The sequence below is a fragment of the Lissotriton helveticus genome, chromosome 6, assembly GCF_964261635.1.
Source record: "Lissotriton helveticus chromosome 6, aLisHel1.1, whole genome shotgun sequence".
Classification (NCBI taxonomy): Eukaryota; Metazoa; Chordata; class Amphibia; order Caudata; family Salamandridae; genus Lissotriton; species Lissotriton helveticus.
The window spans coordinates 737630015-737647757 of NC_136067.1; positions in this window are offsets into that span (position 1 = coordinate 737630015).

Below are 17743 nucleotides of genomic sequence, written 5' to 3' on the forward strand. Positions count from 1 at the left end.
AGGCCTCTTTAGTTACAGAGAAGAGCATCCAAGCTCAGCGTGAGCCAGACAGGCACAAGAATCCTCAGCATACAGCCTCCTGGGCATGCTCGAGCCACGTGGGCCCAGAGGAGGTGAACAGGCAGGCTGCTGCGCAGACGACCTTTGGCGAGTATGGCTGAGGCTCACAGATCCTGGAGGGCGAGGGAGGTCCCAAGGGCAGCATTGCTGATGGTGCATACCCTAAGTAGCACTCTCACCCTCGTCAGGAGAGGTGTGGGAGCGCAAGTGACACCCCTGTATTGACAAATCTTTCAGAATCACTGCAGTGCACTATTGGACAGTCTTGTCACGCCTTGTGGGATTTCTGCTGGGAGATCCTCCAGGGACTCAGGTTGGTACTTGAGGGTAAGCACCCTGGAGTAGTTGTCAACGGAGGCCCATGCTGGGGACATTGCTGTGGCACGAGGGGGAACCCCGTCACTCAGGAGGGTGGACATTTCATCTTCTCTTGCCGTGTAGGACTTTGGGACTATGGTTAAACCAAAGATACTTAAGATGGGTACTGTACTAGACACAGGAAACTCCGCTCACCGGGGAGCAGTCTGATGGAGTATACGCTACAATCGCATACTGGAAAGTTCAAAACACTATTGCAAGCTATCAAGGACGTCAAGACTATGTTGGAGCCCAAAGTGGTTGCCTTAACCATTGAGATGGGACTCTTATGGGCGGATCACAGAAAACCTGCATACCAGGTTGACACAACAGAATTGAGTCTCACAATCACAGATATGTAAGCACCAATATAGGAATTGGAGGTGACGATGGGAAGCCTTGAAGCACTGTGTCGGGAGAAGCCTGGAATAACAGATCCAGAATCCCCTTCTGATGTGCATGTACTAATTATGCAGGTACGGGACGAGGTCTGTCCCTTTAACCTGATCAGAATCGAGGTGGAGGCGGAGCCAGGAACCCTGAAGTCATACAGCCGGGAACCTATCAGCAGAAGAGGGGAGAGATGGAGACCGGATATCAACACGAGAGGACGCGGGAATTGTCTTCGACCAGAGAGGGTCCGGAGAACCAGCCGAGCACCGAGGCAGCTCAGAACTCCAGGGAGGAGCTGGACCCGAGGGTAGAGCAGCGGCTCCACCGAACAGAGAGAGCGTCGGCGAAGTCCGACACCATGCCATCACCCACCCCCCCCAAGGAGGAGGGTGGCTGGAACAGGTACGGGCCGCATCCTGGGGTTTGTAAAACCACAGTGAGGGAACGGGTAGGCCGGCAGGCGGTCACTGCTTCCTGGTTCTGGGGGGAATTCACTCTCAGTTAGATGTGGTGTTCTCCTTCCCTCACGGCCTGTCTACCCTGTCCCGCACTGTCAATAGGGAAACCCCGACGCCTGACCTTTTCTTTTTTTTGCTCTTTCTGTTTTGAATTCGTTCCTGAACAACACCACGCCAGCAGTGACCTTTATCTGGAACTCTGAGAATCAAGAGCCTAACGCTGGGACTAATATACCGCCGATGACAAAAAGAGGACTCCTCTTCAACCGGAGATTGGAACTATTCTTTGTGGTGGAAAACCTTAACAATAAAAATCTTTTTATATTCTTGAATACTCTCTTGACTGGCAGTGGCTTATTAAAAGACAGTGAAACTTCTGACAGACCCCTGTGTCATACGACAAATTTGGTGGAGAATGTGGGCACTCGCTCTCTGACACAAGATGGAGCAAGTCAGATGCGTGAGGCCCAGGCTAAATTGGAATGGCCATGGAGAAGAACATAAATCAGGCGGAAATGGACAGGGCAACGTTCACGGCCGCCATCCAATTGCAAGCTGACAACGTGACCAAATTAGCAGAAGGTCAAACCCAGCTTCTACAGATGTTAGACCAGGGCAGGGCACGTGCTTTACCAGGAAATGTCATCCCCTTACAAAAATATGTTGCCGGAGAGGATCCAGTATAATTTTTCTTGAACTTTGAACAAGCCGCAAGGGCAAGTGGTTGGCCAGGAGATCGATGGCCTTTTTACCTGGCCCCCCTCCTGATAGGGGAGGCTCAGGCAGCGTACCAAATAGCTAACCGTGATGGCACAGCAGCTTATGGACATGTTAAACAGTATATCCTCGATCGTCTTGGTGTCGAAGATGAAGCCCATCGCCTCCGGTTTAGGCAAGAGAGGGGAGTAACCGGAGACCCCCCAAAAACTCTTTATTATAAGATTAAAGACGCCGCAGACCACTGGCTAAAACCGCTGAACTCCACACATGAAGCCATCATGGAGAAAATCTATCTCCAACAATACCTAGAGGCACTTCCATACGGAACTCAGAGGTGGTTACGCCAACATGCCGGCCTCACATTAGAACATGCTGTCGAGATGGCCACCTCTTATGTCAGAGCCAAGAGTAGGATAACCCAAAACCCGAGAAAAAACAAAAATCGATTCACACAGGAAGAAATGAAAGGAGACCGTCCAAACCCTTTTACGAATTACAAAAACCTCGCCCAGGCTGTCCTGATGCAGCTCCCTCTGCTGGCCCTCAGTGTTACGAATGCAGAGAGTGGGGCCACATTGCTAAGTTCTGCAGAAAGCGGAAAGAACGGTCGGAAGAAGAACCTATGAATGTTAGTTATTTACCCCAGTCCATACTCTTTACCCAGGAAACAGGCCCGGTGTATTATGTGAGTTTGATTCTAAATAACCGTCCTATAAAAGCCCTCTTAGACTCGGGTTGCAAACATTCCGTTATTCGAGAAGAATTTGTGACCCCTGCTTCAATTATACCATGAAAACAAGTATGCATTAGATGTGTACATGGCGATATAAAAAACTATCCCCTAGCACAAAATAGCCTCCGGAACCAAAAAGGACTGGTCATTGTGGTAGAAGTAGAGGTTCTACCTCAACTCCCTGAGCCTCTCATCATCGGCATTGATAATCCCTGGTTCCCTGATCTGTTGAGTGGGAAATTAAAGCAGAAGCCTCAGGATACACTCTTGACCTCCGAACCCTGGGCAATAGATACCCATTTCAGAACCGCCCAACTGAATGATAGCAGTCTTAGTCACGCTTGGCAGAACGCCAGAGACTCCCTTTCACAATCCCGTAGGGTATGTCCCTGTTTTATTGAAAAAAAGGATTGTTATATAGGGTAGGAAAGGAGGGGAATGATCCACAATTCTTGGTCCCTTCGACTTGTAGGGCCCGATTCACAGAACTAACTTAAGACAAAATCCTAAACTTACTACCATTTTGGTATTCACAGAAGGCACTTACTCATTTTGGTATTCACAGAAGGCACTTACTCATTTCGGTATTCACAGAAGTTAGGAGTCCTAACTTTAGGACTCTTAAATGCCTTCTATGAATACCAAAAGTCTTAAAGTTAGGATTTTTCTCAATTTAGTAGTAGTAAAGTTAGGACTACTACGTTTAGGACTCCTAAATGCCTTCTGTGAATGCTGAAAGTCTAAAAATTAGGATTTTTCTTAATTTAGTAGTGGTAAAGTTAGGACTCCTAACTTTTGGACTCCTAAATGCCTTCTGTGAATACCGAAAGTCTTAAAATTAGAGTTTTTCTCAGTTTAGTAGTAGTAAAGTTAGGACTACTACGTTTAGGACTCCTAAATGCCTGCTGTGAATATCGAAAGTCTTAAAATTAGGATTTTTCTCAATTTAGTAGTAGTAAAGTTAGGACTCCTAACTTTCGGACTCCTAAATGCTTTCAGTGAATACCGAAAGTCTTAAAATTAGGATTTTTATCAACTTTACTACTACTACTAAACGGAGAAAATTCCTAATTTTAAGACTTTCGGTATTCACAGAAGACATTTAGGAGTCCTAAAGTTAGGAGTCCTAACTTTACTACTACTAAATTGAGAATCCTAATTTTAAGACTTTCGGTATTCACAGAAGGCATTTAGGAGTCCTAAAGTTAGCAGTCTTAACTTTACTACTCCTAAACTGAGAAAAATCCTAACTTTAGGACTTTCGGTATTCACAGATGCCATTTAGGAGTCCTAAAGTTAGGACTCCTAACTTCTGTGAATATCAAAATGAGTAAGTGTCTTCTGTGAATACCAAAATGAGTAAGTGCCTTCTGTGAATACGAAAATGGTAGTAAGTTTAGGGTTTTGTCTTAAGTTAGTTCTGTGAATCGGACCCTTAGAGACCAAATTCTTTTTTTTGCTCACGCCCACCTTTTAGCTGGTCACTCTGGAACAGAAAAGACCTATCAGTCCATACTACGTAGCTTCTTTTGGCCAGGTATACATGCACAAGTTAAAAAACATACTGTCAAGAGTGCGTGATATGTCAGAAAAATAATCCCTACATACCGCCGAAAGCCCCTTTACAACCTCTGCCTATCATTGCCAAACCATTCGACAGGGTAGGAATGGATTTATAGGGCCCCTCCCCAAGTCCAGCAAAGGATATCAATATGTGCTTGTGATTGTTGACTATTCCACCCGGTACCCCGAGGCTTTGCCTCTATGCACCCCAAACACCACGACCATAGCTCAAAGACTTATAGATGTGTTTTCTCGAATGGAGTTTCCAAGAGATATAATAACCGACCAAGGAACCCCCTTTGTTTCACAGTTGATGAAACAAGTCTGTAAACAGCTAGGAATCAGGCATATAAAAACATCTGTATATCATCCCCAGACCAATGGTCTGGTGGAAAGATATAATGGCAACCTCAAGCTGTCCTTAAAGAAAATCCTTACAGGCGACGGGAAGAACTGGGATCCACATCTTCCCTTGGCTTTTTTTGTACTTCAGAGCCCGGTTCAGAGCAGCTTGGGCACCTCCCCGTTTGAACTGCTGTTTGGAAGAAAACCCAGAACGCTTCTCAAAATAACCAAAGAAAGTTGGGTGACGGATGGTGCCCAAGAAGCCCTGACTCTGCTCTAGTATGCTAATCAAATCAAAAGCAGGCTTCATAAATTGAGCACTCTCGCCCATGCCACCCCAGAGAAGGCACAGGGAAGACAAAAACAAACTTAGGACAAAAGGAAAAAGCTAAGGGAATTGAAGGTTGGGGACTGGGCCTTAATATTACTCCCTTCATCCTCCCACAAACTACGGAAGGAATGGCAGGGACCTTTTCCCGTAAAACGAAGAATCGGTAAAACCACGTATGTGCCACAGCTGAGTTCCAACAAAACCCAGATGTATCACATAAACCTTTTAAAAAAATGGTTAGGGCCTCCCCCCAAAAATCCACATACAGTCTCCACGGTAACAACAACACGTATTTCCACTGTAGAATCTACCATCCTCAACCAAGAGTTGACCCCTAATCATGATAGAGACATCCGTACTCTACTCGGTTCCTTTCAGGATATATTTTCTGACCAGCCTAGAAGGACCCATCTTGCCATGCATTCCATTCCTACGCAAGAAGGCATCACCATTAAACAGCGACCCTACCGGGTTCCAGAGGCCAGACGGTTGGCCTTACAGAAGGAAGTCAAACAAAAGCTGGAATCCGGAATAATTGTGCCCTCCCACAGCAATTGGAGTTCACCAATTGTACTTGTCCCAAAGCCGGATGGCAACATACGGTTTTGCATTAACTTTAGGGCAGTGAACTGTGTCTCTAAACAAGATGGTTATCCCCCCTGCCTAGGGTCGACGAGTTGATAGAGCGCCTTGGTGAGGCTCGATACATCTCGACCATCGACCTCACCAAGGGCCACTGGCAAATCCCCTTGGACCCACGGGATCAGGAGAAGACAGCTTTCTCTACTCCTGATGGTCTCTTCCATTTCACTGTCTTGCCGTTTGGCCTGCACGGGGCACCTGCCACTTTTCAGAGGCTGATGGATACCCTACTTGCAGGACATATGGGGTATTCATCAGCTTATTTAGACGACATAGTGGTATACAGCAGAACGTGGGAAGAACATTCAGAACATCTAGCTGCCATATTCCAAGAACTTCGTTCGACACACCTACACATAAATGCTAAAAAGTCCAGTTTTGCATTCCAATAGGTCATATACTTGGACTACTTACTTGGGGAAAGTATGAAAGAACCACGGACCAAGAAGGTAAGGTCAATTCAAGAAACAGTGTTTCCCACCTCTAGACGAGATCTGCGAGCCTTCTTAGGTTTAGTAGGTTATTATAGACAATTTATTTCCCGGTTTGCAGAGAAGGCGGCCCCCCTCACTGATCTATTACAGAGGTCTGTCAGCTCTTCACGGTTGCTCTCCCCTACCCTTCAGGAACAGGAAGCCTTTTAACATCCTGAAAGCAGCCTTGACCTCCTCTCCAGTGTTGCAGACCCCAGATTTCCAAAAACCTTTTATCCTTCAGACTGACGCCTCCGGGGTGGGGATTGGTGCGGTCCTTTCTCAACATGACAGCGAGGGGCTAGAAAGACCAGTCCTCTATATAAGCCGCAAACGATTTCCCCGTGAGAAAGCATATCCCACCATTGAGAAGGAGTGCCTGGTGGTAAAATGGGGGATAGGGAAACTGAGATATTACCTTGAGGGCAGACCCTTTGTCCTACATACGGACCATGCTGCCCTAACCTGGTTACAAAGAAACAAAGGCTTCAACGATTGGGTACTCAGGTGGTTTTTATCCCTGCAACCCTTCCAATTTGAAGTTCGTAATCGCAAGGGGGCCGAACAGTGTAATGCAGACTTCTTATCCCGATTCCCTATTTCCCCCAATCGGGGAAATTTTGGCGGAAGGGTGTGTCGGGAGGAGCCGGGAATAACAGATCCAGATTCCCCTTCTGATGTGCATGTACTAATTATGCAGGTACGGGACGAGGTCTGTCCCTTTAACCCGATCAGAAGCAAGGTGGAGGTGGAGCCAGGAACCCTGACGTCATACAGCCGGGACCTATCGGGAGAAAAGGAGAGAGAAGGAGCCCGAATATCAACACAAGAGTACGCGGGAATTGTCATTGACCAGAGAGGGACGGGAGAACCAGCCGAGCACCGAGGCAGCGAAGAACTCCAGGGAGGAGTCGGACCTGAGGGTAGAGCCGCGGCTCCACCGAACAGAGAGAGTGTCGGCGAAGTCCGACACCGCGCCATCACCCGCCACCCCCAAGGAGAAGGGTGTCTGGAACAGGTACGGGGACGCATCCTGGGGTTTGTAAAAACCACAGGGAGGGTGAGGAAAATGATATTTTGCCTGACCAAAAATGTCCACTACATACACCCTATGTTACATTCATGTGCATGTCACCCATGCATATTTCTCGTAGTGGCCTGAATCACTAGGCCTCTGCAAACATGTCCTGCAAGTCAAGTCATCAAAGTCTCCCAAACGTTAAGCTAAAATGAAGGCCCATGTATTTTGCATTTTGCATTGTGCACTTTTGAATAAATATCGTACTGAGCCCTTTTTTTGTGGTTGGAGCCTGAAACCACTTTCTGAAATATTGTTTGCATGACTCCTGGCACATTGAAAACTGCAGTCACGTCAGCAAGAAGCCTGCCAAGACAGTGTTATGAATAACAGTTATCTGTTTTCAGTACAGAGTGGCATCCCTGCCCGGTGAGGAAAAGCAAACAGAACCCGTCCGCGACAGATAAGGCCTAACTCTCTGTCTCAGCCCTCATGCAATGAACGGAGGAATATATGCTTTTTCTTTATTTCTAGTGATGAACAACCTTTTGCTTCAGACAATACATCCCCTATCATATCAGATTGTACAAGATGTGCTTTTCGCCCTGACACAAGAGATGTCTCTGCTAGGCCGAAAGTCAGCTCTCCTCCCAGTTACACGTCAATTGCACGCCATGCTCAAGTTGCACAATTAGGGCAGAGTTCCAGCTGGTCATGCAAACTCCTCCCCTAAGTACCCACCCACCTATGACACCTACCTATCATCTACCTATGACTCATCAAGTGTACACCCTCATGCACCCTCATTCACGCCCACATGCTCTTATCTCTTTCTTTCTTGCTCTGCCTGGAGCGCTCCTCCCTATGTACAAGGAGTAAAATGTATATATTCTGTTCATTGTTATTAAATGTTAGAAGACTCTTACTGAACCTCAGAGGTGATGGAACATATTCTCCCTTTGACTCGAGTTATTGGAATAAAGCCCAGCCCATTTTAACTTGGACACCACGGATCCTGTCTCTCATTTGATGCATGATACTTTGTTAATGCCTAGAAATTCTGCCAGGGTAATATTTTATTTACCACATTAATTGGCGCCCTTGAACAGGGACATGTCCCTTTCCCCACTCGCCGGAGTTGTTGGTCTAGTCTTTGCCCCCTTCCACAGCCGTGATGGACTTTAAAGTGTACACGCCATTGGGATTTCCCGCTACTCCCTCAGGCCCAGGAGGAGGACGGACTGCGACCAGGCATCCATGTGAGGCGGTGAGGAACGCGGATCGTCTCAACCCAGAGCCCAGCCCGTGAGAGAGCAAGGTCCGAGGTCTCCAGAGGTCCACCTGTTCCAAGGCGCATGCGTAGAAGTCCGAGGCCTTCAAGTTTCAAGTTCTGCTGCTTCCCGGTGAGTACCACTATGGGGAATGCATCAAGATTAAAGACGTGTTCATGGTAAACGTGGGTGCGGTAAAGACGTGTCTCATTCACGTGAGACCGGTAAAGTACGGGCCCACGGTTAAACGTGGGAACGGTCAAGACGTGTCTCATTTTTGAGACCGGTATGGTTGTACTGTATTTCAGTGCATAAAGTTTTTCAAGTACATGTTTAGCTCTCTGTATCAGTTTAGGTTGTAACTGTTTTAGTGTTTAATATTTGTTTGTGTGTGAATGATTGTTGATTGTTTCAGTCTATTTTTGTGAATATTGGTTTCAAACATGCCACTGTTTTCAAAGTTACGTCAGATAGGGACCAGAAAAGGTATACTAGAAGAATCAGTTAACATCCCGCCTAGAGACACACCTGGTCATTATATGTATAATAAGCATGGATTAGACGCCATTTTGTTTTTAGATTTATGGGTAAACTATACAAAGGACCTGGAGGAAAAGTATAGATGGCCAATCTCGGGAACATGGGATCCTGAATGTATTATGAGGGTGGAGGAAGCGCTATGGAAAAGGAAGTCAAGACCCTCTCAGAAAGATGCCATCGAATTGTGGCGCAAAGAGTCACATAGGAGAACAGAGAAAGAATTGAATAAAGCAGATAGAACTAGACAAGCTGGGGAGAAAGCCAGAGAAAAGGAACTGCGGGAGGAGGGGGAACGTGTCAAAACAGAACAGACTGATAGGGAAAGAAACGCCGTTATTAATGGTATTTATCCCGTTCTGTCAGAAGAACTAGCTAAAGTGACCACCTCAGAGAGACCCAGTAGGTCGCGAACGCCACCACCTGTACCATATAGAGTACATAGAATAAAGCCGACAGCATCTGAAGCATTCATTTCCTCGTATCTAGACGAGTCCCTTCCAGACTACGTTAATGCAGGTTTTCCTCCACCCCCACCAGCAGATCAGCTCCAGCAACTCCAGCAGCAGCCCGTAACAGATGACGTAGGTCCCGGGGCAGTGGGAGGGGTGCCTACTGTAGATGTAGCAATTCCACAGTGTATATATGATCCAGAACCAGGAAAGGGTTCAATGCTTGTGATTTCACGTAGACTAAGACAAGCTGTTGCATATCTAGAGACATTACCAGACATGAAAGATCACCTACATAGCATGTATCATTTCATTAGAACGGGGGAGGGACCAGATAATATAGCACAAGCCATGGCACAAAGAAAGGTAGGGGTTAAGAATCATATCTTACGTTTTATTATTAACTGCCTGATCAGGGAACAAGACGAAGGAGACGGAGATGTAAAGCCAGGTTTGATAGAATGGAGTGATCACATAGATGCCGGTAGACATGAGAAACAGGGACAGATGGATGCCATGTACAAGAAAATACGAAAGGAAATAATAGAAAGGCACAGAAAAGAGTCTGACGAGAAGGGCGAGTCATCAGCGGAAGAGGTAGAGGATCGTCAGGATCCGAAAGGCAAGATTAATTATGTAGGAAAAGCGCGACAGTTTGACAGACCCAAGTGCCTTAATTACCGTAAACAAGGGCCAGCTATAAAAGAAAGGTATTCCCTTGAAGCTCTATTCCAAGCTACTGAGAAAGCACTGAAACAATGGATAGGGAATGAGAGACCTCCCACACAACACGAAATAGAGTTGGCCCGGTCAGCCACCCAGTGGGTGTCCAATGCCAATATATATAGCAGTGATATAGTGGCTCAGACTTTCTTAAGCCTTCCACCGAACGAACAGCGTTTGGCTGGTATTTACATGGTTCAACACTTGATAACGTTGTATAAAAGTCAGCATTCTGATCCTGGTCACTTGCATAAAATACTTGACGACATTTTACTAGATAGATGGACAGGTTTAGGTACTGAATTAATTAATGTAATCCTGGATCAACGACATAAGTACATAGATTCTCTGACTACATACATGCCTCCAGTCTTACACCATGACAGACATAACGTACACATAGACAGACAGAACCCCCTACGAGAGGTTCATCCCGTTAAGAATGCGGCCAATGAGTTACAACGAGTGTATGTTTACACCCCCTTAACGAAACTAGAGATTTTAGAAATGAAAAAGATGTTGCCTTGTCATGATAAAGACCCAGGGGGATTTCACCATGAATTAAAAGACATCCTCCGCATAGGAGATTATACATACGCTGACATTCTGAAGCTATTAAAAGTACTGTTACCTGCAGGGATTTATGAAAAGCTTAAGGAAAAAGACTGGGAAGTGGGTGAGAAAAAGTTAAGTTGGGATGCATTGGAAACAGAAGAGAAGGGCAGGCTCCCAGGAGTTGGTCTTGGAGATAGAGCTAGAGAACTACCTGAATTCCTGATACAAGTTTTGCCAAGATTATTGATTACTAAAAAGGAAGATTGGGATGCTATTTCAGCATGTAAACAAAAGCAAGACGAGGACACTAGTGATTTCTATTCTAGATTTGAGAAATGTTTTACTATTAATAGTGGCCTTAAGCCTGGTAGCGAGTCATTTCCACATCTTTTTGTGAGCAAATTAGTAGAGAATTCCTTACCCCAGATCAAGAATAGAGTACTGAAGGTTGAGAGTACTTGGCAAGCAAACAGCCCTTCACAAATGTTACAGATGTTACAGTATCACCAGAACAGGATTAGAGAAGAGCAGGATCATGAAAAGAGACGCATGAAAGAGACAAAAATGAAGGTGGTAGTTGCCCAAACGGTACCGGCGACTTCAAACAAACATAACACGACACCTGTCAAAGGGAACTGTAATTATTGCAAACAACCAGGTCACTTTGTAAAGGACTGCACTGTTCTGAAACACAATATAGCTACAGGCAAGACAAAAGAGCGACAGTACACTCCTAGACAGAATAACACGCAACAGAACACGCAACAGACAGTAGCAAATTATCCTCCACCACCGCCTGTTAATGCCACACCACAAATGTATCAGCACACACAGTCTGACTATCCAGAATATCAACAGTTCTCATGAAACAGCCTCGAGAGGGAAGTAGGCTTGCCCCTTATTGAGGTTCCTGTAGATCAAGAGGGTCCGTATGTACATAGTCGTGTTCTAGGTCAGGATCGAAAGTTTCTGATTGACACAGGGGCGAGCAGAACTACCATCAGTCATGACGAGGTTCCAGGGGCACCTCTCTCAGGCTCACAGAATGTTTCCCTGGGATTTTCAGGAAAGCCTATTGTTAATGAAGTATCAAAACCAGTCTCCCTAGGGGTTGGTCCACTGTCACGTACCACTGACTTGCTACTTACTAAGTCATGTCCAGAAAACTTACTTGGTATGAAGACATTAAAAGATCTAGGAGCAGTTATCTGCTGCTCTCCAGAAGGAGTACGCCTGTTCTTGCGTGATTTTAAGGGACATTATGTACTGACTGATTTTGACCACAGACTTAAGAACGTGCCACAGATCCTATGGGCACAAGGACCGACTGACGTAGGTTACATGGACATTACGCCTCATCATGTCACACTCAAAGCAGGAGTAGTACTTCCACGTATTAGACAGTACAGGTTACCACCTGACGCCGAAACAGCATTACTGAAAATAGTTGATGAATTTATTGCACGGGGGGTAGTGGTAGAGACAGTCTCAAATGTATGTAACTCGCCTGTCATTCCTATCCTTAAAAGATCTGATCCTAGTGTACTGCCAGTGTACCGATTGATTATTGACCTGCGAGAATTGAACAAATGTGTAGTACCGCAATATCCAGTGGTGCCAGACATTTCTTCATTGTTGACTGCTATTGATTCAGAGGCTACTTACTTTACTGTTATCGACTTGAAGAACGCTTTCTTTAGTGTTCCCATTCACCCAGACAGCCAGTACCTGTTTGGATTTTCATTAAAAGGTCGTAGCTTTGTATATACAAGAGCTCCTCAAGGCTTTACAGAAAGCCCTAGTATTTACAGTCAGGCTCTGAAAAGACAGCTAGACAGCATTCACATGCCTACCAACACTGCGTTACTACAGTATGTGGACGATATCCTGATTACAGCACGCTCAGAAAAAGAATGCGAATATGCATCACTGACAGTTTTACATTTTTGCTGGCAGACAAGGGGCACAAGGTGTCCCCTTCGAAGTTGCAATTCTGTGAAAAGCAAGTAGTGTACCTAGGACACTTGCTTTCCAAAGAGGGGAGACAGCTAACACAAGCACGTATACAGCTCATTGCTAACCTTTCACAGCCCAAGACACAAAAGGAAGTACGTGCCTTTATTGGCCTCACTTCATACTGTAGGCAATGGATTCCCCAGTATGCCTTTCTAGCCAAACCACTCATACAGTTAACTACACAGGAGGCAGGGGGGACTGTCCTCCCTTGGACACAAGAACACACCTTGGCATTTGAGGAATTAAAAAGAGCTTTATGTCAAGCGCCAGTATTAGCGACTCCATGTTACAGCAAACCTTTTATGCTTTTTGTAACTGAAAGAGAAGGAACAGCGTTATCTGTCCTCACACAAGATCAAGCAGGAAAACACAAGCCTTGTGCTTATTTTTCTAGCACGCTAGACCCAGTGGCCCAGGCTCTGCCTGCATGCCTGAAATCAGTTGCAACAACAGCCCTAGCCATAAGACAAAGTGACTCCATAGTGCTGGGTCACCCTCTGACAGTACAGGTTCCACATGCAGTGGAGGTTCTCTTAAACAGAACTCAGACACAACACTTGACTGTAGCAAGACTGACAGGATATGAACTGATATTATTCCAGCCACACATAGAGATCAGACGTTGTAACATTCTGAATCCTGCAACACTGTTGCCCTCAAGTACAGTAAATGCATCACCACATGACTGTGTGGAAGTAATGAATATAGTGACAAAGCCAAGACAAGATCTGACAGATATTGCACTTTCAGACCCAGACCTAACGCTTTATGTAGATGGTTCATGCATGAGAACAAGTACAGGAGACTTAGTAGCAGCCTATGCTGTGACCACTGCTACAGAGGTCATAGAGACACAGAAAATAGACACATTGTCTGCACAAGCAGCAGAGCTCATTGCTCTGACACAAGCCTGCATAAGAGCAAAGCACTTGAAAGTAAACATTTATACTGATTCACAATATGCCTTTGGCGTTGTTCATGATTTTGGGGTACTATGGAGGGAGAGAGGTTTCCTGACCTCCCATGGGACCAAGATTCAGCATGGCCAGCTTATTCAAGCCCTGTTAGAAGCCATACATTTACCTACAGCCATTTCTATCCTGAAGTGCAAAGCTCACACCAAAGTTACAGACACCATTTCCCAGGGTAATGACCTGGCAGATCGAACAGCCAGACTTACAGCCCAGACAGCCCAGACACCAACAGACACGACAAGGACAGAGGTACCATTACTGACAACATGTATGACAGTCAGGGATCCCACTCAAGACGTACTCGACATACAGACACATGCCACTGCAGATGAGATAAAGAAATGGACTGAACAAGGAGGGGTCCAGACTGACCAAGGTTGGATGACTAAGGGAAAAGGCACATGGTTTCTCCCAGATTCCATGGTACAAGTAATCATTAACACAGCCCATAGTCCAGCACACTTAGGAGAAAAAGCAATGTTAGACAGCTTACAGAACATCTGGTTTAACAAGCACCTGCGTGCAGCAGCGAAGCAGAAAGTACGAACATGTATGATCTGTCGTCAGTTCAATCCAGGTAAAGGCATCCCGGTGGAACAAGGCGGATTTCATCCTCCTGACCACCCTTTTGAGGTTCTCCAGATGGATTATATCCAAATGGACAGATGTAGAGGTTACAAGTACGTCTTGGTAGTTGTATGTGCACTGTCTAGATGGACAGAAGCATATCCAGTTCCAGATTATACTGCTGTGACAACAGCCAGACAGTTAGTGCGCGAGTACTTCCCCAGGTATGGATTACCTCGGGTGATCTATTCAGACAACGGCCAGCCATTCTCTTCAGAATTAATGAAACAAGTGTCCCTTCTGTTAGGTTATACATGGAAGTTCCATTGTGTCCGACACCCAGAAGCAGCAGGCCTTGTAGAAAGACATAATCAGACCCTCAAGACAAAATTAGCAAAGGTCTGTGCAGAAAAAGGCGTGGATTGGATGGTGGCCTTGCCGGTTGCCCTCTTTTACATGCGTATGGTAGCTCATTCCAGAACAGGCCTATCTCCGTATGAAGTGGTTTTCGGTAGACCGCCAAATATGTGGGGTACGCCTATGCCTAAAAAGATAACTGATGTTGACAGTAACATGCTGACAGATTACCTGGCTTCCTTGATGTCTGCACTACTCTCTTGTCGTTCACAGGTTGCTGCCGCCTTCCCTGACAACACTCAGGTTAAGGAACACGCCATTGTCCCTGGTGATTTCATTCTTGTGAGGAGCTTTGACCGATCAAGCCCCCTTGAGCCACGGTGGAAGACGCCGAAGTTGGTGCTACTAACCACGAGGACAGCAGTGAAAGTGGAGGGACGCAAGGGCTGGATCCATGCCCATCACGTTAAGCGGTATTTTGGACAAAGTGAAACATTTGCAAAGAACATTGACTTTAATGACAATACAGACTTTGTGCCGCCTTTGCTTGAAAAGACCCCTCAGCAAGAGTATAGGTCCAAGCTAAGACCTAGTAAGTCAGACGTAGTTTAATTGTTTAAGCCCACCCGGTGGTGAATCGGTTAGACTAGTTTCTGACATACATAAGATCACTTATGAGAATAGCAAGAAGAGAGAAAAATACTGCAAGACATTACGCAGTAGATGTATTGTTACCTTGATCATTTTTTTTATTCTGTGCATTGTTATAATTGGTGTTAGTTTATTGCTACATGTTTTCTTTCCCATTTCCTCACATATACATTCATCCAGTATGCATACTTTCAGTGACCAGCCAGACCAGCAATGCAACTGATTGCTGGGTATGTGGCCAACTACCCCCTTATCAGAAAACAAAGGGAGTTCTGCCGAAATAGATTCTAAAACAATTTCCGGAAAAAACGCCCATTGGATAACATGGCAAATCGCACCTCCGCACAAAGCATGCTTTTTCCACCACTTCCACAGCTCAGATCCTTTTCAAATTTGGCATCACAGTAGTCCAAGCGATGCCCTACATCCTCACCAAAAAGCAACCGAATCCCTCCACTGGAACGGGTACGAATTTCCGCTCAAAAACACGCCCCCCGCAAACGCCAAACAACGCCAAAATCCCTCAACACCTTGTTATACAGCATGTTAAAACAAATACTGCCTTCTCAATACAAGATATTGTATTGACAAACATACTCTGCACAAACCATGACCACATGGCGCTATTCACAAGCCATATTTACAAGAAACTCAACAAGGTATAATTATGACATGCTCTTCATAAACCATATTTACGAGGAGCTATTTACAAGGAACTTCACTCTCAGAAGGACTTTCTTCTTTCAAAACGTCACGCCATACCTATTTCATTTGCGGTCAGACAGCTTATGTACATCTGCCCTTAGACTGGGGTGGAACTTGTTATATAGCAGACAGAAACAGCGTGGGAGCAATATACAGATTTCAACAAAGGTTTCTTTTTCTTTGTTGGCCCCGTCCAAAATAGTAAACTGATACGCAAATTAACAAGAACCCTTGAAGCAGTAGTGAATGTGACTGCATCTGCCCTGGCGACTTGATCCAGGAGCAGTTTGCCATGATACTATCTCTGTCTGCAGTGTGGCCTGGCGATTTGCAGCCTTTGTGCCACTGCCTGTGTTCCCCATCCACATGTACAAAGGATAAAGATGAAGAAATGATTCTGTATGATCAGCTATACGGTCTCATGAATATAGATGTATCCTAAAGGGTTATGTAGGTGACAAGGAGGGAATGAGGAAAATGATATTTTGCCTGACCAAAAATGTCCACTACATACACCCTATGTTACATTCATGTGCATGTCACCCATGCATATTTCTCGTAGTGGCCTGAATCACTAGGCCTCTGCAAACATGTCCTGCAAGTCGTCATCAAAGTCTCCCAAACGTTAAGCTAAAATGAAGGCCCATGTATTTTGCATTTTGCATTGTGCACTTTTAAATAAATATCGTACTGAGCCCTTTTTTTGTGGTTGGAGCCTGAAACCACTTTCTGAAATATTGTTTGCATGACTCCTGGCACATTGAAAACTGCAGTCACGTCAGCAAGAAGCCTGCCAAGACAGTGTTATGAATAACAGTTATCTGTTTTCAGTACAGAGTGGCATCCCTGCCCGGTGAGGAAAAGCAAACAGAACCCGTCCGCGACAGATAAGGCCTAACTCTCTGTCTCAGCCCCCATGCAATGAACGGAGGAATATATGCTTTTTCTTTATTTCTAGTGATGAACAACCTTTTGCTTCAGACAATACATCCCCTATCATATCAGATTGTACAAGATGTGCTTTTCGCCCTGACACAAGAGATGTCTCTGCTAGGCCGAAAGTCAGCTCTCCTCCCAGTTACACGTCAATTGCACGCCATGCTCAAGTTGCACAATTAGGGCAGAGTTCCAGCTGGTCATGCAAACTCCTCCCCTAAGTACCCACCCACCTATGACACCTACCTATCATCTACCTATGACTCATCAAGTGTACACCCTCATGCACCCTCATTCACGCCCACATGCTCTTATCTCTTTCTTTCTTGCTCTGCCTGGAGCGCTCCTCCCTATGTACAAGGAGTAAAATGTATATATTCTGTTCATTGTTAGTAAATGTTAGAAGACTCTTCCTGAACCTCAGAGGTGATGGAACATATTTTCCCTTTGACTCGAGTTATTGGAATAAAGCCCATTTTAACTTGGACACCACGGATCCTGTCTCTCATTTGATGCATGATACTTTGTTAATGCCTAGAAATTCTGCCAGGGTAATATTTTATTTACCACAAGGGAACGGGTAGACCGGCGGGTGGTCACTGCTTCCTGGTTCTTGGGGGAATTCACTCTCAGTTAGATGCGGTGTTCTCCTGCCCTCGCAGCCTGTCTACCCTGTCACACACTGTCAATAGGGAAACCCTGATGCCTGACCTTGGTTTGTTTTCTTTATTCTTTCTCTTTTGAGTTAGTTCCTGAACAACACCACGCCAGCAGCGACCTTTATCTGGAACTCTGAAAGTCAAGAGCCTAACGCTGGGACTAATATACCACCGGTGACAAAAAGAGGACTCCTCTTCAACCAGAGATTGGAACTATTCTTTGTGGTGGAACACATTAACAATACAA